Genomic DNA, 22,198 nt, shown 5'->3' with positions numbered 1-22,198 from the left:
CATTGTCTCCATCCATATTGGTGAGACAATATAGGTAAGTGAAGGAGCCACACAATGATAAAACAGATATATACATTGAGCAACAAAATCTTAGGACTTATCAGCTGCTGACAGTTGTGAGACCGTTACTGTCCCCTGGTGTACCAGGTGTCATGCTGAAGAACTGAACTCCGATTTAAGAACAACTTCAGCATCCAGAAGGAGGGTGTCCTAGAGAAGGGAGACAAGGGGGTAATGCGAGCACAATAGAAAACAGTAAATGCAACAACTGAAACCAACACAGGAACCAATGGAACAGAAGGGGTAAAACAGAAGGCACAGAATATGCCGGTTGCGAACTATGGCGACAGGAGAGAGAATCACAACAAGAGATGTTGACATACAGACTACTTTTTACTGCGTAGATGATTTCTTATAAACCCTGCTTGCCCCTACTGACCCAGAAGAGTACCTCTCAGGGACAGCCCTACCATGGCTGGGGCAGTATAGCACAATTACGATGCTCACGTTTTGCTCTGTCTTCTAATTTCTCCATGTGTAGTGTTTGTCTGGCCTCTGGTGCCTTAACCTTTCTTGTCTCCAGATAGTACCCTACGTTTCCCCCCCCCCCTCAAACGATCCTGTTTCTCCTGCGGTATGCACTGCCCATGACACCAGCAGTCTAGAATGTCCTCTAACGCATATTCCATTGTTCCGACCACTAAAGTGGGAGGTGGGTTGGAAGGAGTAGATGAAGGGGTATTGTTGACGGCAAATATAGAAAGCCGGATGAATCTTGCTATGGTCTGAGAGCTCTAACATGACCACTGCTGATCGTACTAATTTGCTGAATGGAAACGTATCAACAAATTTAGGGGTAAACTTGTTTTAACTATTTTTTTAAAATCTAGTTCGTAATTTTAAAGTGATTTAGTGTTTTATAATGCTGTTAGTGATTTATAGAGTCAATTAAGTTGTTGGGTTTGTAGGGAAACAGGGTGGGAAGTTAATAAAATATTATAAATATTTTTCATTTATTAATGTATTTTTCATTGTTAAATGTGTAATCGATTATTAATTATGCAATATTTAAGTGTTATATTTTTAATTGAAATGTACATTTTTAATTTAGTTTAATTTGGTATAGTAAGTTATATTTTATTATTGGGTTGTTGGGGTCTAGGGGTATCAGGTAGGAAGATAATTAAGTTATAAAACATTGAAATGTATTGGTTATTTTGATACTGCAGATATTGAAAACCGGATGAATCTTACAATGGTCTGAGAGGTCTAAAATGACCTCTGCTGATCCTACTAGTTTGCTGAATGGAAACGTATCAACAAATTTAGTGGTGAATTTGGTACAATTGTTAAAAATTACTAACTAGATTCATTTTTTTATTGATTCGGTGTTTTTACATGCTGTTAGTGATTTATAGAGTTGTAATGGTTTGTTGGGTTGTTAGGGGAACAGGGTTGGAAGCTAACGAAATATTAGAAATATGTTTAATTTATTAATAATGCATTTTTCATTGATACATGTGTAATTGATTATTAATTATGTAATATTTAAGTGTTATATTTTGAATTTAAATGTATATTTTTAATTTAGTTTCCTTTGTTTTAGCAAGTTATATTTTAGTATTGGGTTGTTGAATTTTAGGGTTATCAGGAGGGAAGATAATTAAGTTATAAAACATTTAAAATTATTGGTAAGTAGTTTGTTATTGTTGATTATTTCATAATTTGTTATATATCTGAATAGTGTATTACCTATTGTTTAGTTTATACATTAGTAGTGTGTTGGGTTTGTAGGGGTATAGGGTGGGAAGTTCATAAAGTTCTAATAAATTATGAATTATTGTTAATTCGCTTTTAATTGTTAATTGATTGTTAGCCATGTAAATAGTTTAATACGGATTTATTTAAGTCATATTGTAGCTGTGGAGTGCTGGGTTTGTAGGGGAATGTGATGGGTAGTTGATTTAAATCTGCGAGGTGCATGCCACATGGTGCAGGGAGGTTTAAAAACTTCCATTTTACAATAGGAGCTTGTGCAGTGGGTGGTTTTGGCCCACCGCAGATGCTCACATTGAAAAATGGAAGTTTGTAACTGCACCATGTGTGGTCGCTTCCTAATTGCGGTGTTGGAACCGCCGACTTGAGGTTGGTCGGATCGCCATCCGCAGCGATGTCGGTCAGAGGCAACTCCAACTGACATCGTAATCAGGGCCTATGCGTTTGTTGAAAGATAGCTCTTGAATTGTTTTGTATCTCGTTATTTTAGGCAAATTAAATATTTTAATAAAAACTGGTAATAGGATATCTGTCTGTTCACTCATTACATACATTAAGCAGTCAAATATCGTGGCAGAAAGTACATTATTTAACAAGGAAATAGTGTCTACAGAGCTTCCTGGGGATATAGTTGAAGACTGGGTCGAGCTAACCCGCATGCTCCTTATTTAAAAAGAAAATAAAACAAGTCTGGTGGTTAGTCCATATAAAGCTATGTATCAATGAATTGATTTGATTTTTTTTTGAATTTTTTAGTTATTTATAGAGCGCACATTCACTGAGCAGTTTCTTGGCGCTGTTGTATAACTCCTATATATCCCTATATCGTGTTAAGTTAGCATAGGTACGTTTGAGATTTAAACGCCATTTTTCCTTTCTTGCAACTTCTGCACACGACCCTCATTTGTTGACTTAGCTTTCAACCTAGTAGTTTGCCGTGGTGAATGTGAGAATAATATGTTATTGCTCTGATATCTGCTTTGTTTAATAAAACATGTCTGCACGGAGAGTGCTGAAGTTTCAGGAGCAACACGATATGGAATTGTTATGAGGTCTGATCTCCACGCCTTCATAGTCATAACACAAGTGCAGCCTTTGCCAACTTGGGCTTGAGGCGGGATTGATATTGCTTTGCACGAGAATTGTTAACACACTTGATGCGGTGCACATGCAGAGAGAGCTGGTGTATGCTGATGTGATTCCTTCATGCTAGGACACTAAGGTATGGGCCCGCCCTAAAACAACCCAAAGAGACCTTCTTAGCTAATAATATAATATATGTGTCAGGGAGGGTGAGATATAAGTGTTGTTAACTCTTATTCATTACAGCATGTTAACATGCTGTCACCATTCGCTTTTTATGTCTTAGTAACTATGCTGATAATTTTGCTACTGATAATAAGTATACTTGTATTATCAAAGATACTGCGCCTGAGAAGACGGCATTAGTAAATAAACATTTCAAATGCACATGTGTCTTCTTTACTCCATGTTCTGGTTTGTAATGATAATATAACGAAAGAGTGTTCATGAGTCCCACGTACCCTGAGGTACTGTAAGTTCATGTTCTGGTTTGTCTAAACATTGGGTGTTTGATATGTCCAATGAGACACTGTAGCTAGCTCGGTAAGGGGTGAGTTGGTTGCTAAGGTAAGTTTTGGGACATCCTAATTTGCCGAGGTTCCACTCCTCTGTGCACAGTTCTGTGTGAGTACAGAAACCCTGCAACATGGCGCCCAACGGTTTCGGTGGTCTTATATCATGACACTCGAGTAGTTTATCGTTCATGCCTTAACCCCTTCACATCCGTTTCCGGAAAACGGGGTGTTGGTGAAACCTACCTATTTTTTGAAATAGGTCTTTATTCAAGCTTGATTCTTACTTAAACGGTTTCTTTGAATTACTACCCAGTTGTGCTACAAAGTATTCTTTGTGTTTTCTTGTTTCCGATTCTGTGATGGCGGCTGCGGTGGCTATTGCACAGCATAGTCGCGTAGCGGTACGCAACCATCTTCAGACGTACCAGGTCCCAGTAGATGGGATGGCTGTGATTTTCGTGGTGAGTGCAGATCCGGCGTTTCCTTACGAGTTGTTTTACTCTTGGGTTACGTTTCCGGCTGTGGACGCTAATTCTGGTTTGTACCACTCCTACACCGCCTCGGATGTCCCGGCTGAATATACGCCATACAGGGCATTGGAAATACCTATTGATCATTGGCAGCATCGAGTTTGGTTTGATGCCGCCCTCCCCCACTCTTTGTCCCGTGCGAGGTTAGGTCCACTCTCAATTCCAGGTACTAATTGGCCTGCGTTGGGTGGCTTTACCCCGCACCCGAATCACGGGGCTTGTACCCTGGCAGAAATTCGCAGGCTACATGTAGTTTCCATTTCCGTGATTCGTGCTTTAGTGCAATACATCGGTCGACATCTTCCTGGTGGTCCCCAGGGGGGTGCGGCCGCTCCCATGGAACGAGGCGGAATGCGTCTCAATCCAGTGATGGTAAATTCGGTTTTTGGTGCGCGTCCTGTTGACAACGATGACTTCCCATTCTGGCTAGCAGAGAAGTTTGATCAACTGGAAGCGGTTTTTCCGAATTCTACTCCTGCTGATAAACATAGAATGTTGACGATTACTCTCCCGAAGGATATTACTCCTGAACTTGCTGACTGTGACAGCTGGGGAAAAACATTTGCGGCAGTTTATACAAGGTGCTTCGGCACCCCGTCTATGACTGCCCTGCCTGAAATCGTTAGACGTGTTCAGAATGATCACGGTCCAGAGGCAGCGGTTGAATTGGGTATGCGCCTGTGTGGTTCTTTTGAGATTGTAAGTGATGTCATTCTCTCCAATGTTAAAGGAGATGCAGTTAACTTTCAGGTGTCGAATGCTTTGGCTGCTCTGCCCGATGCCGACAAACCCCGCCAGTTAGCAAAGATTGTGGTGGCCGCTTATAAAACGATTGGCCGCACAAGTAGAGGTCTGAAATATTTTCCAGTGAAGGAGAAAAAACAACCACAGGGGCAATCTGCAGTGACAGATGCCCAGCCAAAGTCCAAGAAACAAAATTGGCCTAAAAAACAGACACAGGGGAAGCAGACAATGCAGACTCAGGGTACTTTTCCTGCAATACAAGCTCCTACGCCATCCGAAAAAGTTTATGATTTGCGCGACCGCGCGATGATTAAATCACCTGATCGTTTTCAGGGTTCTGATCAACGCTCTCCTCGTTCCTTTCAGGACACATCGGCCCCGAAAACCGGTGGAGGAGGAGGGGGTGGACGTGGACGTGGTGGCCAACAAGGACGTGGTCAGTCCCGCCAGACGGACGGCGCAGTGAAGCAGGAGGATTCTACGCCTAGGCGTCCGCAGTTTGCGAAAAAGAAAGTCGCAGCCTTAACAGCGCATCGATATGCCACAGATAGTGAGAACGCGGCTTCGGAATCTGACGTGGGCTCTGACCTTGCTGGACAGCGCGGCGGAGATAACCATAGTCAGAGAGGCGCTGCGTCCACTACTGAGGGTGACAGCGACTGATGTCTACGTTGTAATAGAAACAGCGGATACGAGACTTGCTCCCCCTGAAAGACTATATGAAATTGTCCTGTTAATTGAAGGTGACATACAGCGTACCGTTAAAGGTGTATTTTGGGAGAATCTGTCTTCTACATATGATATTTTACTTTCGGAGGCTGACTGGCCCCCGCCTTTTGTGCTCGCGGCGCCGCGAGGGGAGGAGGTAATCCTACCCAGTTTCGCGAACACTGTCTCGAAAGAGCATGCGCAGCATTTTGCAGAAGAGTGGGCTCGGGCTCTCGCGCCGGCTCTGTACCGTAACCAATGTGGTTGGGATAAATTGTCGCCTTGCCACGAAATTCCGTTGCGGTCTCAGCCGCAGCCTCAACCTCAATATCCCATTCGGCGTGAAGCAAAATCTTCCGTCGCGGAAATCCTTGAACAATTGGAATATCAGGGAGTTATTGAAACGTGTGTGTCACCGATGAATAATCCCCTTTTTACTGTGAATAGACCTGACGGATCATATCGTTTGGTTTTGGATTACCGGCATTTGAACTCGCATTGCCGTAACTGTGCAGTACAGAATACCCACGGCTCTGCCCTAGTGGATAGTCTCGTGCGTAAGCGTTTCAAGACAACGCTTGACATATCCAATGGTTTTTATGCCCACAGATTGGACAGCTTTAGCTCCCAATGGACCAGTTTTACAAGCGCTGGAGTCCAAAAGCAATTCCGGCGTCTTCCAATGGGCTACAAGAATAGTCCTGGTGTATTTACCGCTCGAATTGTCTCTATTCTGGAGGCACTCGACCCTGATGCTTTTTCGTATGTGGATGACATATATCTCACAGACGACGATATTTGGGAGCATCTGTGTCGTGTAAATTCTCTTGTTTGCAACTTCGCAGACATGGGTTACAAATTCAACTTTGCAAAATCGCACATTGCTGAACACACAGTGTTGTTTTTGGGCTATGAGCTCAACAATGAAGGTAGAGGTTTGGCTCCTCACTTCTTGGAGAAGTGCGCACAATTGCGCGCACCAACAACTCTGAAAAAATTACAATCCTTACTGGGCTTTTTGAATTTCGGCAGAACTTACATTCCGGAATATGCCCAGCGTATCAAGCCTTTGTATGCTTTGATACAACCAACTTTCTCAAAATCATGCTGGCTGCCTGAGCATTCAGCCATTTTGCAATCCTTGCAGGCTGATCTGCTCGCTTCTAAATATTTACTGACTCGTGATAACCACACCAACCTGGTCATAAGAATAATTCCTGGGACGGTGGGTTTCACTTACCTCACTTTTAATGAAGGTGACACAGTACCTATTGCTTACAAGTCACACTTGTACACCTCGGCTGAGATGCGGTTTCCCACCATAGAAAAGGTTTTAACTGCTGTACAGATGGCTATTCTAAAGGAACGAGCTCTGTCACAGGGGAAACGCATGCTAGTGGTAACACCCTGTCCTCATTTGGAGGCAGTCACGAAAGCCAGTGTACCAAATTCAAAAGCTTTGCACCCTCGGTGGATTCAGTGGGCTGCGTCATTGTCATCCTCGGATGTCATGTTTATTTTTGACGCTTCCTTACGGTCGCAGGAGTTCTTGCAGTATGAATTCGTTCACCCTGCTCCTCTGGCGATGCGACCTTTGGAGGACTTCCATTGCATCATTTACACTGATGGGTCGGCGCAGGTTGCGCATGGCTCTAAACATGCCTACGTTTCCGCATGCGCCATTGTGGTCGGTGCTATGTTGAATGATGAGTTCATTTCCAGGGAGGTACACACGTTGCCCCTGGGCGATTGCACCGCACAATTGGCAGAGCTTCGTGCTCTCTTACTAGCTTTGGAGTACGCAGATCCAAGTGTTACTACTCTAATTGTAAGTGATTCTTACTACTGTGTCCAGTCTTACAATGAAAACTTGTTCTTTTGGATTCAAAATGATTTTCATGATTCCAAGGGTAGCACAATAAAACATAAAATGATCTGGGTTCGAGTGGCAGAGCTTAAGGCTATGTTGCCACTCGTTTATGTGATTCATACTCTCGGTCATCAGCGCGTGGGAGTTCACGCTGTTGGCAACTCGCTTGCTGATGAAGCAGCGAAATCAGCAGTATCTACATACTTAGTTGCAGCAGTTACTAGGTCTAAAACCAAGATTGATAGCGACATCTTGGCAGCGATTGCTGCCTCTGAGAAGGGAAGTAAACATCCTTCGGGATTCCCTTCGAAGTATAAATACCACTTAAGTCCCGAAAAGGTTCCTTTTGTGACAATTCCTGATGTTGGGGAACGGCTGATTCCCAACTCGGATCGCAGAACAGACTTGATTACAGCGGCTCATGAAGGTGTGGCGTCTGCGCATGCGGGCGTCTCAGCCACTGTAACGCAACTACAACAACGTTTCTGGTGGCGGGGACTGTACAAACAGACGCGTGATTATGTCCTTCTTTGTGACATATGCCAGCAGATTAAACCTTCAACTGCTCCGCGTCCGCCTCAGACTCAGTTGTACATTTCTAATAAACCACTAGGCTGTGTTTATTTAGATCACTGCGGTCCATTTTCATCTGATACTGCGTATAAATACATCTTAGTAGCAGTTGACTCATGCACACGCTTTGTGTGGTTATGGCCACATCGCAGCGCTGATTCCCGGACTGTCATCAGAGATTTGCGTATCTTTATAGGGATTTTTGCCTGTGGTACCTTCCATTCGGATCAGGGTCCGGCTTTCGCCTCTAAGGCGTATAAGGATGCCATGACTTCGATGGGGGTCCAAGTCAAGTTTTCGTCACCCTACAGACCCGAGGGTAATAGTGTAGTTGAACGAATGAACCGTGATTTAAAGCAATCTTTGACAGCCCGAGTTATAGGCACTGGCAGAAATTGGCTGGCTCACCTCTATGGCGTGCAGCGTGCTCTTAATAATCTCCCTAGAAGGTCTCTGGGTGGGCGGACCCCATACGAAATGCTCTTTGGCATCAAGATGTTCGTCCCTGACCTTGACGGTCTAGACTCGGTGGTTCGCGCCACTTCCTTTGACGCAGATGAACATTGCAATGTTTTACAGAATCTACAAAAGACGAGAGACACTCTTGCAAAGGAACATTTGCCCTCCACATCGGATGATGCGTTGCAGATCCCGGTAGTTGGCTGGCTACCCCAAGTTGGAGAACTGGTTCGAGAGAAGATCGACAACAAGAAAGAGTTTGGTCCCTCCTATCGAGCTCCGGTCCCAGTGCTTGGAGTGAAGGGCACAAGAACAGTCATTTTACCACCACTTCCAGGTCGTAAGGAAAACAGGTTTATTTCTATTGACAATGTCAAGATACACAGAGTGGCCGATTCTTCTTAGCATGACACCGGCTGTTTCCTGTCCTTCCATTGTGAGAAATTCAATTATGCCCACTGCTTCTAATAATGAACCTGAGGTGGCCATCGAATTACCTGCTGTTTCCAGTCCATTATTGAATAATTTACCAGGAACTAACCTTGATGAGACAGACTATACATACCCCACTGATTTGTCCATGCCTGACCTGCAAGCTCGTTTAGCCACGGAATCCAGATTTTCATTTGACTCTGCTTCCCTTGCCTCGAAAAAACCCTCTAAAATTGCATTATATGCTAGCCTGTTTAAAAAACATTTTTTGATACCTCCTTGGATATACATTTGGCTGGTCCTTTTTTCAGTTTACCTTTTTATGTCAATTGGTTTTGTGTTTTATTTTTTTCGGATTATGAATGGACACTATGTCGAGGAGAGAACTTGCATTACTCATTTGAATGGAACTTTGGCCCCACTTTCCTCTTCACATTCTACACACAGATTAAAAAGAGACTTGACTTTGGTTAACATCACAGCGTGGCCTGTTCTGGATGGAATCGCGTGGGATGCAGTTCGTTTTCAGATTCATGGTCCAACGGAAGTCGTTAATGTCCCTAATGTACTAAGAGTTAATATGGGGGATGTGGTGAAACAAAACATTCGTTCTGATGATTGGGATGTTAATGCTGTGGAAAGTTTGTTTTCTGATTTGAAATATTATGCTGCTTTTGATGCTGAGGATTTATATTTAGAATCTGCTAATTATGGTGAATTGTTCTGTTACCAACATTATGGCAATCACTTCTTACACAAGACATCTTCCCGAAGGGATGCGGTTAATTTTACTCAGTGGGAACATTGCCCAGCACCAACACAAGGGAGTTCAGAAACGTTTCTTAAAAAGTATACTTATTTCACTGACTTTAATCAGTCCAATCCCGAGTCCTTTTATTTTAAATTTCACAAACAGCCACTGTCCAAGGTTCGACTTACAAATACAAAATTGTTATATTCAAAGGCCTTCCTGGATCAATTAGTTACTGGAGGGTATGAGTTATGGAAGGATACCATAGACCTTAAATCAGTTTGGGGCTCAAGGGCCTGGCAGGTACAAGGCACTGAAGCTTTGCACCGTGCATGTCTCATCCCAAATCATATGTGGTTTTTAAATGAAACCATTTCCCAGACCACGTGCTTTGGATTGGCTACATCTAAAAGGTTAAACACCCCGTCTTTCCCGGAGTTGGAGGAATATGAGAATTGGAGTAATTTTACTAAATTGTCCATTAGAGATATACAGGCTCTGCTTCTGAATTCCTCCTTTAACATTTCCAGTATGAATCCCAAGGGTTGGCTGCTTTGGCACCGTAGTGCTGATTCTTGCCAAAAGAGATTTTTAAATATAACTGACGGTTTTAAGGCTGTTAGATCTGATCCCCGTTTTGATTTGAGTCATACTGTCACCTCTTACTCTGTTGGCAAGTTGTGTCAAGCTTGGCTGAAACATTCAACTTTACCTGCGGTTAAGTATCACCTTTCCAAACTGAATGCAGACGTGGATTTGAATGATTTCATTAAGGGCCCAGCTAGTGGCAGGTCGAAAAGGTGGTTATATGGTGTTTACAATGAAATTTGGAAACTCTCACAGATTGAGGCTGCTTCACGCCTTAGGGCTATTGATCAGGCAAATCTTGAGAAAGTGCTTGCAGTGGTTGACAATAGCATTAACGTGCTTTCCTCTAGAATTTACACATTAGATAATATTGTGTCGTCTGTTGTTGATATTGTGCATGATGAAGTGTCTGTATTATACCATGGTCAAAATCAATTACGTTCAATCATGCAGTTTGCATGGACACTACAGACTCTAAAAATGGGTAAAGTTCCCTGGGGATACATGAACGTTTCCTCTTTATTTGCACCGTTTAATTTGACAGACAAACAACGCTTGCTTTCAATGCGTGATGCTTCCTTTTCTATGCTCCATATTGAAAGATTGGAATCTTTACCTTTTTCTGTGGCAGAGACCACTGCTGCTACGTGGCTTATCCACGGTTTAATAACGCTGCCTTTTGCTTTATATAAGTTTTCAAATTGTATGAAATATGTGCCAATAGGTCGTTTTGAACCCTTAGGTAGCGGTTTTCTTCATGAGGTCTGGTCACTCCCATACACATACAGATGTTTCAAGGATGAACAAGAGGTTTATCTTACAGGGGATGAGTGTACTGAGACGCCAGATCATTCTTTAATGTGCAGACACATACAGCTACACGGTTCATGTAACAAGGACCGACCGAATATGGCTTGCGTTTTACAGGGCACGCCAGTTCCTGCTATCATCCCCACGTTTAAATTGTTAGAGAATGGTAGTTATTTAATGCTCAATAATGAAAACTGCTGTGGTTTAATTAAAGGTATAGCTTTCATAGTAACGGTTAGTGAGCGAGTTATTTGCTGCAGAAATGTTCTTTATCCTCCCACACGTGAACATAGGGAGTCTTCCATTTGGCCACAGATACCGACCTTGGGAGCAGAATTCAGCGGCATGGCTAGAATAAGAGCTCTATTGTCCCAGAAAGAGGTGGCCTTGAGCTCGGCCCGTGAAACTTTCGTGCTTCACATTGCTAACACCCGCACGGAGGTTCAGGCTCTTTTAAACACTGATTTGCCCTTGCATTTCGGAGCCATGGTCCGTTCTATCTTTAACGCATCCTCCACAACGGGCCTAGCACATTTTTTTAAAGTTGTTAGCGGTGGTCTCGTGACTTCCTTTGAGAAGATTTTTGGAGTCATCCCTGCTTTCTTCCATTCTATTTTTTCATCCTTGTTTGGAGGGTTCCCGTTTTTGCTTGCATTAGCGGCTGGCGCATTGGTGGTTTTCTGCCTTTTTAAATATGGATGCCCTTCCTGTGCAAGACCACGCACAGCTACTACTGACGCGGTTTCGCAACCGCATGCTTGATTACTATGGCACACTGCCGTTAGCGACTCTAAGCACGGCGTTTGGATTATCTTTTCGGTTCTCCTATTTCACCTGTGTCCAGCCTGTATTTCGCTGTCTGACCTGTGATTTCCTTTGGGCCATTGATTTGTGTCTCTGCGGACCAGCATCTTCTGACGTCGATTTTGATCAACTGATGAGTCCTATCATTGCTCACGAGTTGGTTTGTTCTGACGAAAGGGTTATGGCCTTGGCGGTGGCACATGGACTAATGGGTCCCTGGGATGTGTTGTCGGCAGCGCAGAAATTCTTGGAACTAAGTTTTCTTGAGAACCCACCGAGCTGTCCTCTGATGGTTATAGAGGATCCGGTGCTGGAAGATCACGTATGTTCCTTTCATCTTTTAAATTGGATGGCTGAACTGTTTTCTGATGAGGACAGTGACTTCCTCCTGGAGGCTGTTGCAGCTTACTTTTCATATACGGTCTTATCATAGACACTGCCTCAAATTGACATGCTGATTGATAGCATTTCCTTGATTTTATTGACTTTTGGTCAAGACATTTTATTTTTTGCTTGCCTATTGGCTTGAGCCACAGTATATTTGTGGGCTATTTTTTTAGCATTAATTTTTATTTTTGAATCATTTTTCATGCTCGTTTATAAATGGATTCTGCTCTCATGTGAAGGCACTTCTGTTACCTTATTTAGTCCGTTCTCGGATCATGGGGGGGTGTTGTATAACTCCTATATATCCCTATATCGTGTTAAGTTAGCATAGGTACGTTTGAGATTTAAACGCCATTTTTCCTTTCTTGCAACTTCTGCACACGACCCTCATTTGTTGACTTAGCTTTCAACCTAGTAGTTTGCCGTGGTGAATGTGAGAATAATATGTTATTGCTCTGATATCTGCTTTGTTTAATAAAACATGTCTGCACGGAGAGTGCTGAAGTTTCAGGAGCAACACGATATGGAATTGTTATGAGGTCTGATCTCCACGCCTTCATAGTCATAACACAAGTGCAGCCTTTGCCAACTTGGGCTTGAGGCGGGATTGATATTGCTTTGCACGAGAATTGTTAACACACTTGATGCGGTGCACATGCAGAGAGAGCTGGTGTATGCTGATGTGATTCCTTCATGCTAGGACACTAAGGTATGGGCCCGCCCTAAAACAACCCAAAGAGACCTTCTTAGCTAATAATATAATATATGTGTCAGGGAGGGTGAGATATAAGTGTTGTTAACTCTTATTCATTACAGCATGTTAACATGCTGTCACCATTCGCTTTTTATGTCTTAGTAACTATGCTGATAATTTTGCTACTGATAATAAGTATACTTGTATTATCAAAGATACTGCGCCTGAGAAGACGGCATTAGTAAATAAACATTTCAAATGCACATGTGTCTTCTTTACTCCATGTTCTGGTTTGTAATGATAATATAACGAAAGAGTGTTCATGAGTCCCACGTACCCTGAGGTACTGTAAGTTCATGTTCTGGTTTGTCTAAACATTGGGTGTTTGATATGTCCAATGAGACACTGTAGCTAGCTCGGTAAGGGGTGAGTTGGTTGCTAAGGTAAGTTTTGGGACATCCTAATTTGCCGAGGTTCCACTCCTCTGTGCACAGTTCTGTGTGAGTACAGAAACCCTGCAACAGCGCTATAGGATTTCAAGCCGAGGGACGCATCGGGGGCTATGGGCTGAAAGCTTGCCGGAAAAGAAAGGTCATAAGGGCCTTACGAAAATCCAAATAGGAGGAAGAGGATCTAAGAGAGGGGGGAAGGGAATTCCAGAAAATGGGTGCAAGTACTGAGAATTTCTGGCCACTGGATCGCTTTTTCTTGAACCGGGGGATGACGAGCAGGGACTTGGTAGAAGAACGTAGGTCTCTAGCAGGGCAGTAATTGATGATGGCGGAATTGATGAAAGCAGGGGCGGTGCCCGCCCGGGCTTGAAAAGTGAGACAGCCAAGTTTGAAAAGGGCTCTTTGTTTGATCGGTAGCCAATGAAGGGCAGTGAGAAGGGGGAGGAGTGGTGGTATTTCGGTAGGCCATGCACCAGGCGAGCTAGGAAAAATATTTTTGGGGAACTTTATTAGGGACTTTCAAAAATAAAAAAATAAATAGCCGTAGGATTGACATTTTGACTAGGGCAACTCTGCCTAGGATTGAAAGAGGTAGAGCTTTCTGTTTGAAGAAGAGTTTATACACTTTAGCTAATGTGGTCCCGTAGACGAATTTAAATAGATCATCATAGTTTGATGTGATATATATTCCCAATATCTAATTGGGAGAGTTGGATTGTACCCGCAACCAAAGCCCCGACGGAGGTCAGCTATGGAAGCATAAAATAGAAGAATCTCAGATTTTACGTGATTGATTTGGTATCCCCCAATCGATGTAAATTCTTGTATCTTTTCAAATAGATTTGGAATTTTCTGCTCTAAAATAAACAATCAAGTCATCAGCATGCAAATTTAATTTGAATATGCCAAGATCAGGAGCACAGATTTAATCATCTTTACTGATGGCTATTACTAACAGCCCGATTAATACAGCAAATAAGTTTGGGGCAATAGATACCCTTGTCTTGTCCTAAACATAATCATAATTCTCCCTGCTTCTGCTGAATTTATTATTACTAAGACTGAAGGGTTTGCATAGAGCTTCTCAAGCATCGATGTCAACAGCTCAGAAAATGAGGAAGCTTTTGAGATGAAAAGAAGAGTCTTTCAGTATACTAAGTTGGAAGCCTTTTCTGCATCGAACACCAATACTACAGCTTTCTGTCTACTCTGTAAAAATACTCAATGGCCTGGATAACAAAATAGGTGTTGGCTAATATTGAGCTATTAACCAAAAAGCCATTTTGTTTGGGATGGTTCAAACTCAGAGCAACTGTCTTGACCCTATTTTCATGAACAGCTTCTAGCCCATATTTAACAAACTAGTTGGAAAATACGAACTAGGATATTTTGCAGGTTTCTCTTTTTTTGTCGAAGTGCTGATAACTATAGCATCTGTAAATGAAACTGGAGTTGCTTCTCCTTGCAGATTTAAATTGAATAATTTTACCAGTATTCCTTGCAGTTCGGGAAGAATGTTTTATAACGCTCTATCTGTAGCATATCACTTCCTGCTACTTTACAGTTTTTACAGCTATATAAGTTTAACTTGATTTCTTTTATTGAAAATGGTTTAACAAGATTTCATTTTTGATCACTTGACAGAGTGGGTGTACTCTGATTCTGTAATCCGATTGGGATCAGTGAATTTATCTAACTGCTAAATTGCTTTATAGTGGTCTAAAAAATCCTCTAGTTAGGGCCCTGATCTGAAACAAGCCTCTTAGCCACTATATCTCCAATGCTTTAAAAAAAATACTTATATTTACTATAATACTGCAGTGTTAATCACAAAAATGATTACGTTCTATGTTTATTCGTAATCTGCCCATGAGCCATCAACAAGGATTACACCCAAATCGTCATTTATACTTACAGTCCTTGTGTAGTAATCATAATAATATGGATGATACAGTATGAGTAAGGAAAAACCAAAAACATTAACATTATAACACTGCACAGCAGTGACTGGTGACGGAATTCGCTCTAAGCATTGAATATATGTGGTGTTTAAGTTTTGAATTGTTTTAGCGTTTTATATTGATACAGTTATTCTTCAGGCTATATATAGAATCTTCTGGTTTTGCTTGTGCTTGTATTCCATGTACTATTGTAGATGGAATGTGTGGGTGAAGGATGGGAACACCGCAGTGTCAGTTGGTGCTGTCCACTTGAGCCTTAATACTTATGTGCTTGTAATCTTCATTTGTAATAATCATCTGAAGACTGGTGGTGAATACTTTACAAAATTGGCGACAAGCTTGGGATCCGAATTCGTCCAATATGCCACCCTGAAAGTTGGTGTTTTTTCTCTCCTCATCCATTCACTGCACTTCCAGATTTGTGCCTCAAACCAAAGGTTCTACAGATTTCGGCCTCAAACCAAAGGTACTGTACTTTTTATTCATTAATTTCTAACAAGGGCTCAGGGATTTCCCTTCTCAAGGCCCGAGAAGAGGCTTCATTTATCATGGAACTCTTGTTTTTATTTAAAAAAGAAAAGGAAACTCTTCTTGTGCCTCTTCATGTGTCATCTTCATCTCCCATAAACATCATGTTTGTGAAATGAAATGAAATGTGGGTTTGCCGTGGTGTCTCAGCGCTTGCTGCCATTGGGTGCATTCGGAGAATCAGCCAGCCGGTTAGGTACAAGTAAATAACCAGGTTTTAAGATCACCAGGTTTTAAGATCCTTCCTGAACTGAAGTAGGTTGCTTTGGGTTTGTAAGATGCAGGGTCATGGAGTTCCATCGCCTTGGGGCTAAGTGTCGGAAGCTTCTGCCGCCCCATTTCAGTGTCTTTACCCTTGGAACTACAAGCAGGGATGCTGATGCGGAGCGGAGACATCTCTGTGGGGCATAGCGCTCACTGTATTGGCTAATCTGTCCGGGTCCCTCCCCGTGCAATGTCTTGCGTAGAATACACATAGATTTGAACTGGATCCTAGCCGAAATAGGCAGCCAGTGCAGCTGTTCTCGAATGACTTGACTAATGGGACAGAATGTAGGTAGTTTTAGTAGTAGCCGTGCGGCAGCATTTTGCAGAGTCTGCAGTTTTTGTACCACACTCTTTTTGGCTCCAAGGTACGGTGAGTTACAATAATCGATTTGTGACAGAATCAGAGCCGTAACGACCATTTTCCTAAGGGGCATAGGAATGAAAGGGAGGATTTTCCGGAGGATTTTCAAGGTATAGAAGCAGGAAGAGGTGATGCTGTTGACCTGGTCGGATAGGGAGAGATGATCCTCAATTAGAGCTCCATGGTTTTTTACCTTCTTTACGGGTTGGGGGCAGGGCCCTGCTGTCCCGGGCCACCAATCGGAGTTCCAGAGTGAAATGTCCCTTCCAAACAATTGTTCTGCATCCATCTAATAATATGGCTCATGCAAAGGTTAAAACATGCTGCCACGATCTCTGGTTTGGCAGCTAGTGAGACAACAATATGCGTGTCGTCAGCATAGCAAATGGCTGTGAAGCCAAAGGAGCGAATAAGTTTAGCCAGTGGGGTAACATATACGTTGAACAGGGTAGGTGAAAGTGCTGAACCCTGAGGTACCACACATGGCATGACAAAAGAGGGAGATTTGTGCTCATCTAGCGTCACAGCTTGTTTTATTTTAGTTAAATAAGACCAAAGGATATCTGCGGCCTTATCAATGATCCCTATTTCTGCCATCCGCTGAAGAAGTATACGGTGATCCACCGTGTCAAACGCGGCGGATAAATCAAGCATTATTACTATAGCCTTCCCGCCCTGATCTAATTGTGCACGTAGGCTTTCAGTGGCTGCAATCAATGCAGATTCGGTACTGTGCCGTGGCCTGAAACCATGTTGTGCTCAATCAAGTTTGTCGTTAGATTCTATGAAAGTCAGCAATTCCTCATTTAATGCTTTTTCAAGAACTTTTGATGGAAATTGTAGAGAGGTAATGGAACTGTAGTTAGCAACTTCCGAGGGACCAAGGATCGTTTTTTTTTTAGAATGGGTTTTATCAGGGAATTCTTCCAGTAAACCGTAAACTGTCCTTGATTAAGGATGTTGTTCAGATTAGCAATAATATCAGGGACCATATGAATGACCATTGACGGGCAGAGATCCAGAGGAGAGCCCGATTTAATTGCCATGGTAATTTTCTCTACTCTATCCTGTGTGAGAGGAATGAACTTTTTTAAGAAAACTTGTACGTTTGATTTGTCCGTCTCATATTCATCTTGTCAAGTTCCATTGGTATCAGTAGAGAATTCGTCATATACTTTGACCACTTTGTCATGGAAGAATTTAGCAAGTTTGTCACAGAACTGGCTTGTTGAGTTAAACGGTTTGGTATTACCTTTTTTTTTTTTTTAAATATTTTTATTCTTGTTTGCCGGTTGACAAAAAAAAACAGAACAAGACTGAAAATATACATACAGGAGTGGTTTCGTACATATACATAGAGACATCAGAATACATATGTTGTGAACCAAATATTTTGATATATGGGGACAATAAAAGAGTTCCTGTTACATGATCAAACTATAGATAAATTCGTCTTTGTAAGGGGAAAAGAGGAAAAAAAAAAAAGATAGAATTAGCAATTATACGACATTTGGATATTGTTTTACTCTGGAAAAGTACCCCAGTTTCTATTAAATTTAACCAGTGAGCGTGTTCCCCTGAGGTTAGCTAAGGCTAGTTCCATGGCGTGTATCTCTGTTACTAGTGTCCACCACTTCCAGACCGTAGGGGGTTCCAAATCGATCCAGGCCCTAGCCAGGGTTAATTTGGCACAGGAAATAAGTATGGTGGCTAAGGCTGATTGTGAAGGTAAGAGAGAATTAAAATCTAGTAGAACCGAGGCCGCCGTAATGGTGGGTAGCGAAATATTTTTTAGTCTAAGAACATTCTGTATATCCCCCCAAAAGGTCTTGAGTTTGGGGCAGGAATACAACATATGTACTAGATCGGCTGCCTCGGTTAGACATTTAAGGCATTTAGTACGGTTACTAAAAGAAGCATTAGAGGACCATCTAGAGATTCTTTCCGGTGTGTAGTAGAGCATACAGGTCGTTCTATATTGTTGTAGCCGAAGGCTAGATGACCGTACAAGGTTGTTAATATTAGCCAAAGAGTGCTCAATATGATTTGATGTAATATTTAAACCTAATTGGGTACCCCACTTCGTGGCCAGTTTATCGCAGTCGCCCGTGTTAAAGGTACTGAGTATTTTATAGGCTTCGCTTATAACTGATTTATTTTTGTTTGAATAAAGACAGGTCCATATGTCACATTCGGTGATGTTTTGAATCTTTTTGTTGTTAATTAAATAGTCATGTATTTGCAGGTGTTTATACCTTGTGGCTTCCGGTATATCGTATATCTGTTTAAGCGTATTGAATTCTAAGAAGCCCTGTGTGCCGTACAGATCCGCCAAAACTCTGATCCCCAGTGAGGCCCAGTTATAAGTAATGGTATCCGTGAAGATGACCGGGAGGCCTGGGTTGCCCCATAGCGGCAACTTCGGGTGGAAGAAAGTTGTTTTACAAAATTTTAGTACATTGCCCCAAATCCTAACTATATCTCTAGCAGTCTTAAATCTCACCCGCTTGTAATAATTCGGGTCATTAGCTCTAAACAGAAAAAATTATGAGTCCTGTTTCAACATAAAAAAGTGAAAAAAAAGAGCTCTGTCCCCATACAATAAGGAGCGTAGACGTGTAAAAAACGCCGACCAGAAATACAGTTTGAAGTCTGGAAAGTTCAGCCCTCCTTTATTTGTGTTGTTTTTCAACATTTTTAGTGATCTTCTAGCCTTCTTATAGCTCCATATAAAGCTACTCAGAATCCCATCTAGGTGCTGAAAAAATTTATTGTTTAATGCTAGTGGGATAGATCGAAATAAATAAACAAATTTTGGCAAAACCTTCATCTTAATAAGATTAATTCTACTAATCAAATTCAAGGGCAGTCTGTTCCATTTTTTCAGTAGAAGAGTGTTTTTTTTAATCAAGTCATTATAGTTTATGTTATTAATATCTTGTAGTCTGGCCGTTAATTTAACCCCTAAATAGGTTGCTTCTTTACAGATCTCTGGGATAGCCGTATTTGGGGAGTAGTTAGCTATAACTTGAGTCTTCTGTCGGTTAAGCTTGTAACCTGACACCTTCCCAAATTTCTCAGCCTCTATAGATATTCCTTTCAGCGCATCGGCTATGTCGGTGGTGTATACGGCGATGTCGTCCGCATAAGCTGTCATTTTCAGTTCCTGTGAGCCGGAGCTGAAGGGCACAATCAGTATTTGAGAGTGAAGGGCTAACAAAAATGGTTCTAATGAAAGGGCAAATAAAAGGGGTGACAGGGGACATCCTTGACGAGTCCCACGCATAATGGGGAATTCTGATGATGTCAGGCCCCCATAACTAATGCGTGCAATTGGTTTGTCATAAAGTGCTTTTATACCCTTCAGAAAATTTCCCCCAAAACCCATTTTAGACCGCACGCTCCAGAGATAGTGCCACCCCACTCGGTCAAAAGCTTTTTCAGCGTCTAATAAAATCATGCCGAGTGGGGTGGATTCAGTCTCCGCGACATCAAACGCCGTAATAGCCATATTTACGTGTATTGTTGTATCTCTTCCAGAGATAAACCCGTGTTGTTGTGGGTTGACTATTTTGGGCATAACTGGGGCTAATCTGAGTGCCATAATTTTGGCTAATATTTTCGCATCAGTATTTATCAGGGAGATGGGTCGGTATGACCCTCTCTCCTCCTTGGGCTTACCTTTCTTTAAAAAAAAGATTATTTTTGTCCTGTTCCAGGATTTGGGAGCCATTCCATTTGGCCCAATTGATTGCATGACTTCGAGTAGTAACTGTTCTAGTTCCAATCTACACGTTTTATAGAGTTCCAAGGGTATCATATCCTCCCCTGCTGCTTTTCCAGCCGGTAGGGAGTTAATAGCCTGATATAGTTCTGCCAATGATATGTCGTCCGAAAGTAAGCCCAAGCCTAATAAATTCTCTGTACGCACAGGGTGTCCATCAACATATTCCTGGACTAAGTCCTTATCCACTGAGCTGTCTGGAGTATATAAGTTTCTGTAATAATCAGCGAATTGCTCAAGTATATCTTGCGGCTGATTATATAATTTATTCCCTTGCCCTCGAATGTTAGAAATTAGGGTGTCTGCCCTATCTTCGGCAACTTTATAGGCAAAGATTTTGCCTATTTTATCCCCCCCCTCATATTGCGCGATTTTGAATTTATGAATCCTTGCGCTACTTTTTCGAATGAAGTTGGATTTTATGTCATTTTTCAATTCGCTAAGTTTTAAATTAATTTCTATAATTGCGGGGGGGTTAAGCTGTAGAGCTGTGGCCAGTAGCTCTTCTTGTTCATTTATATTTGCTATTAATGTGTTCTTGTGTTGCTTTCGTTCTAAATTTTGCCTGATCACATAGGCCTGGGTAAAACCCCTGATGCTTGCCTTGCAGGAGTCCCATACCGTACAACATCCGGTTGAGTTCTTATTAAAGTCTATAAATTCGTGGAGATGGGCTTTGAGTTGGGTCACAAAATTTGGGTCTGAAATTAGATGTCTAGGGAAAGAGAACGGTCTGGGGGGTGTCCTAATGCTTAGAGTATCAAATGTCAGAATTAGAGGATTATGGTCAGAAGTTATCCGGGGGCAAAGAGTCATGGAGCCAGTCTGCAATAGCTTATCGCTGGCTAAAGCCATATCTAATCTGGTGCACATTTTGTGAGGCGCTGAATAATATGTATACCCCGGTATATTTGGATTCAGGTATTTCCAAGCGTCTTTGATATTATGTGTCTGACATAGGTCCAAAATAGATATCCTGGTCTTGTGCATCCTATGTCGAACATGGGGCTTAGTTGAATCAATTTTATAGTCCATGATGCAGTTAAAATCCCCCATTATAATGATTTCCCCCTCCCAGTCCAAAAGCTTCATATTTAATTGGTCATCATAAATTGGTTCATCTATATTTGAGCCATAAACCACACATAGAACATACTTGTTGTTTGCATAATTGATTTGTGCGATAGCCCATCTACCGTCCTTATCGTGAGCAGTTTGCATTACTTCAACCCTGAATCGCTTGTCTTTAAGGATAGCTACGCCCCTTGTGGGACTCCCAAAAGTGGAACAGACCAAAGTATCATACCCCATTTGACTTAATAGTTTCCTGTCTTTCCATATGATGTGGGTTTCTGATAATAAGCAAAAATGAGGATTGTGGAGTTTCAGCTCTTCAGACACCAGAGATCTTTTGTTTTTACTATTGAGACCTGCTACGTTCCAGGCTAGGCATTTTATTACATGCATTTAAGTGTTTGTAAAATACTAGGCCAATCAATAAGTCTTGGTCTCTCGGGTATCTAAAACAATCAATAAACCATTCAATAAGCAGTAATTTAAAGTCTTTATCAAAACCGTCAAGTTTAGCTCTGTCAACTAGCAAAAATTTTTTAACAGATTTCCCCCCCCCAGCTCTTCTTGCTCCCAACTTGCGGAGAGGGAGCCCCCCCACCTCCCACCCCCCTGGATCTCACCCCAGCCGGGGAAGAACCACCCTCCAGTGATAGCTGCCGTTGGAGAGGCAGCACGTGTGGTGACCCACCCTGAAAGAACTCCCCCCCCCTTTTTTCATCGTTGTGCATACCAAACAATAAGTGAAATGTAACATAAAATTATTTCTCTTCCTTTTTCTTGTTTTTTCCCTTTTTTTTTCCCGCCTTTGACTTCCCCTTCTTTGTGTGTATGTGCTCCCCAACCTCTCTTTATAGCTTAATAACCACCCTTGAGGTAAGGAATAGTTGCTTTAAGTCTGGCTCTGGCTCTGACTTTGGCTAGAGCTAATGCTAGAAAGATAGACCTCTGCTTCATTAACATCATTGAAGATGTGGGTCCGCCCGTTCCTCGTAACCTTAAGACGGGCAGGTTCTTGGAGGAACACCTGTCCTCCACAGGCCTTAATGG

At 42.1% G+C, this 22,198-nt stretch overlaps 1 long non-coding RNA gene across 3 annotated transcripts in view; it reads left to right on the top strand.

The window, feature by feature from the left end:
• Window positions 1-22,198, top strand: part of LOC144756087 (uncharacterized) — a 1,092,383-nt gene that overhangs the window by 1,027,148 nt on the left and 43,037 nt on the right. Inside the window, exon 9 of one of the 3 annotated variants that reach the window (XR_013595070.1) lies at window positions 1,230-1,342. The exons of the other annotated variants lie outside the window; for them this stretch is intronic. This is a non-coding gene — a long non-coding RNA (uncharacterized LOC144756087). Of the gene's footprint in view, window positions 1-1,229; window positions 1,343-22,198 lie in introns of those variants that run through there. 3 annotated transcript variants of the gene reach the window in all.

The sequence above is a fragment of the Lissotriton helveticus genome, chromosome 5_1, assembly GCF_964261635.1.
Source record: "Lissotriton helveticus chromosome 5_1, aLisHel1.1, whole genome shotgun sequence".
NCBI lineage: Eukaryota > Metazoa > Chordata > Amphibia > Caudata > Salamandridae > Lissotriton > Lissotriton helveticus.
Note: the sequence above shows the minus strand (reverse complement) of the source record. Positions and strands in the feature narration are given on the sequence as shown.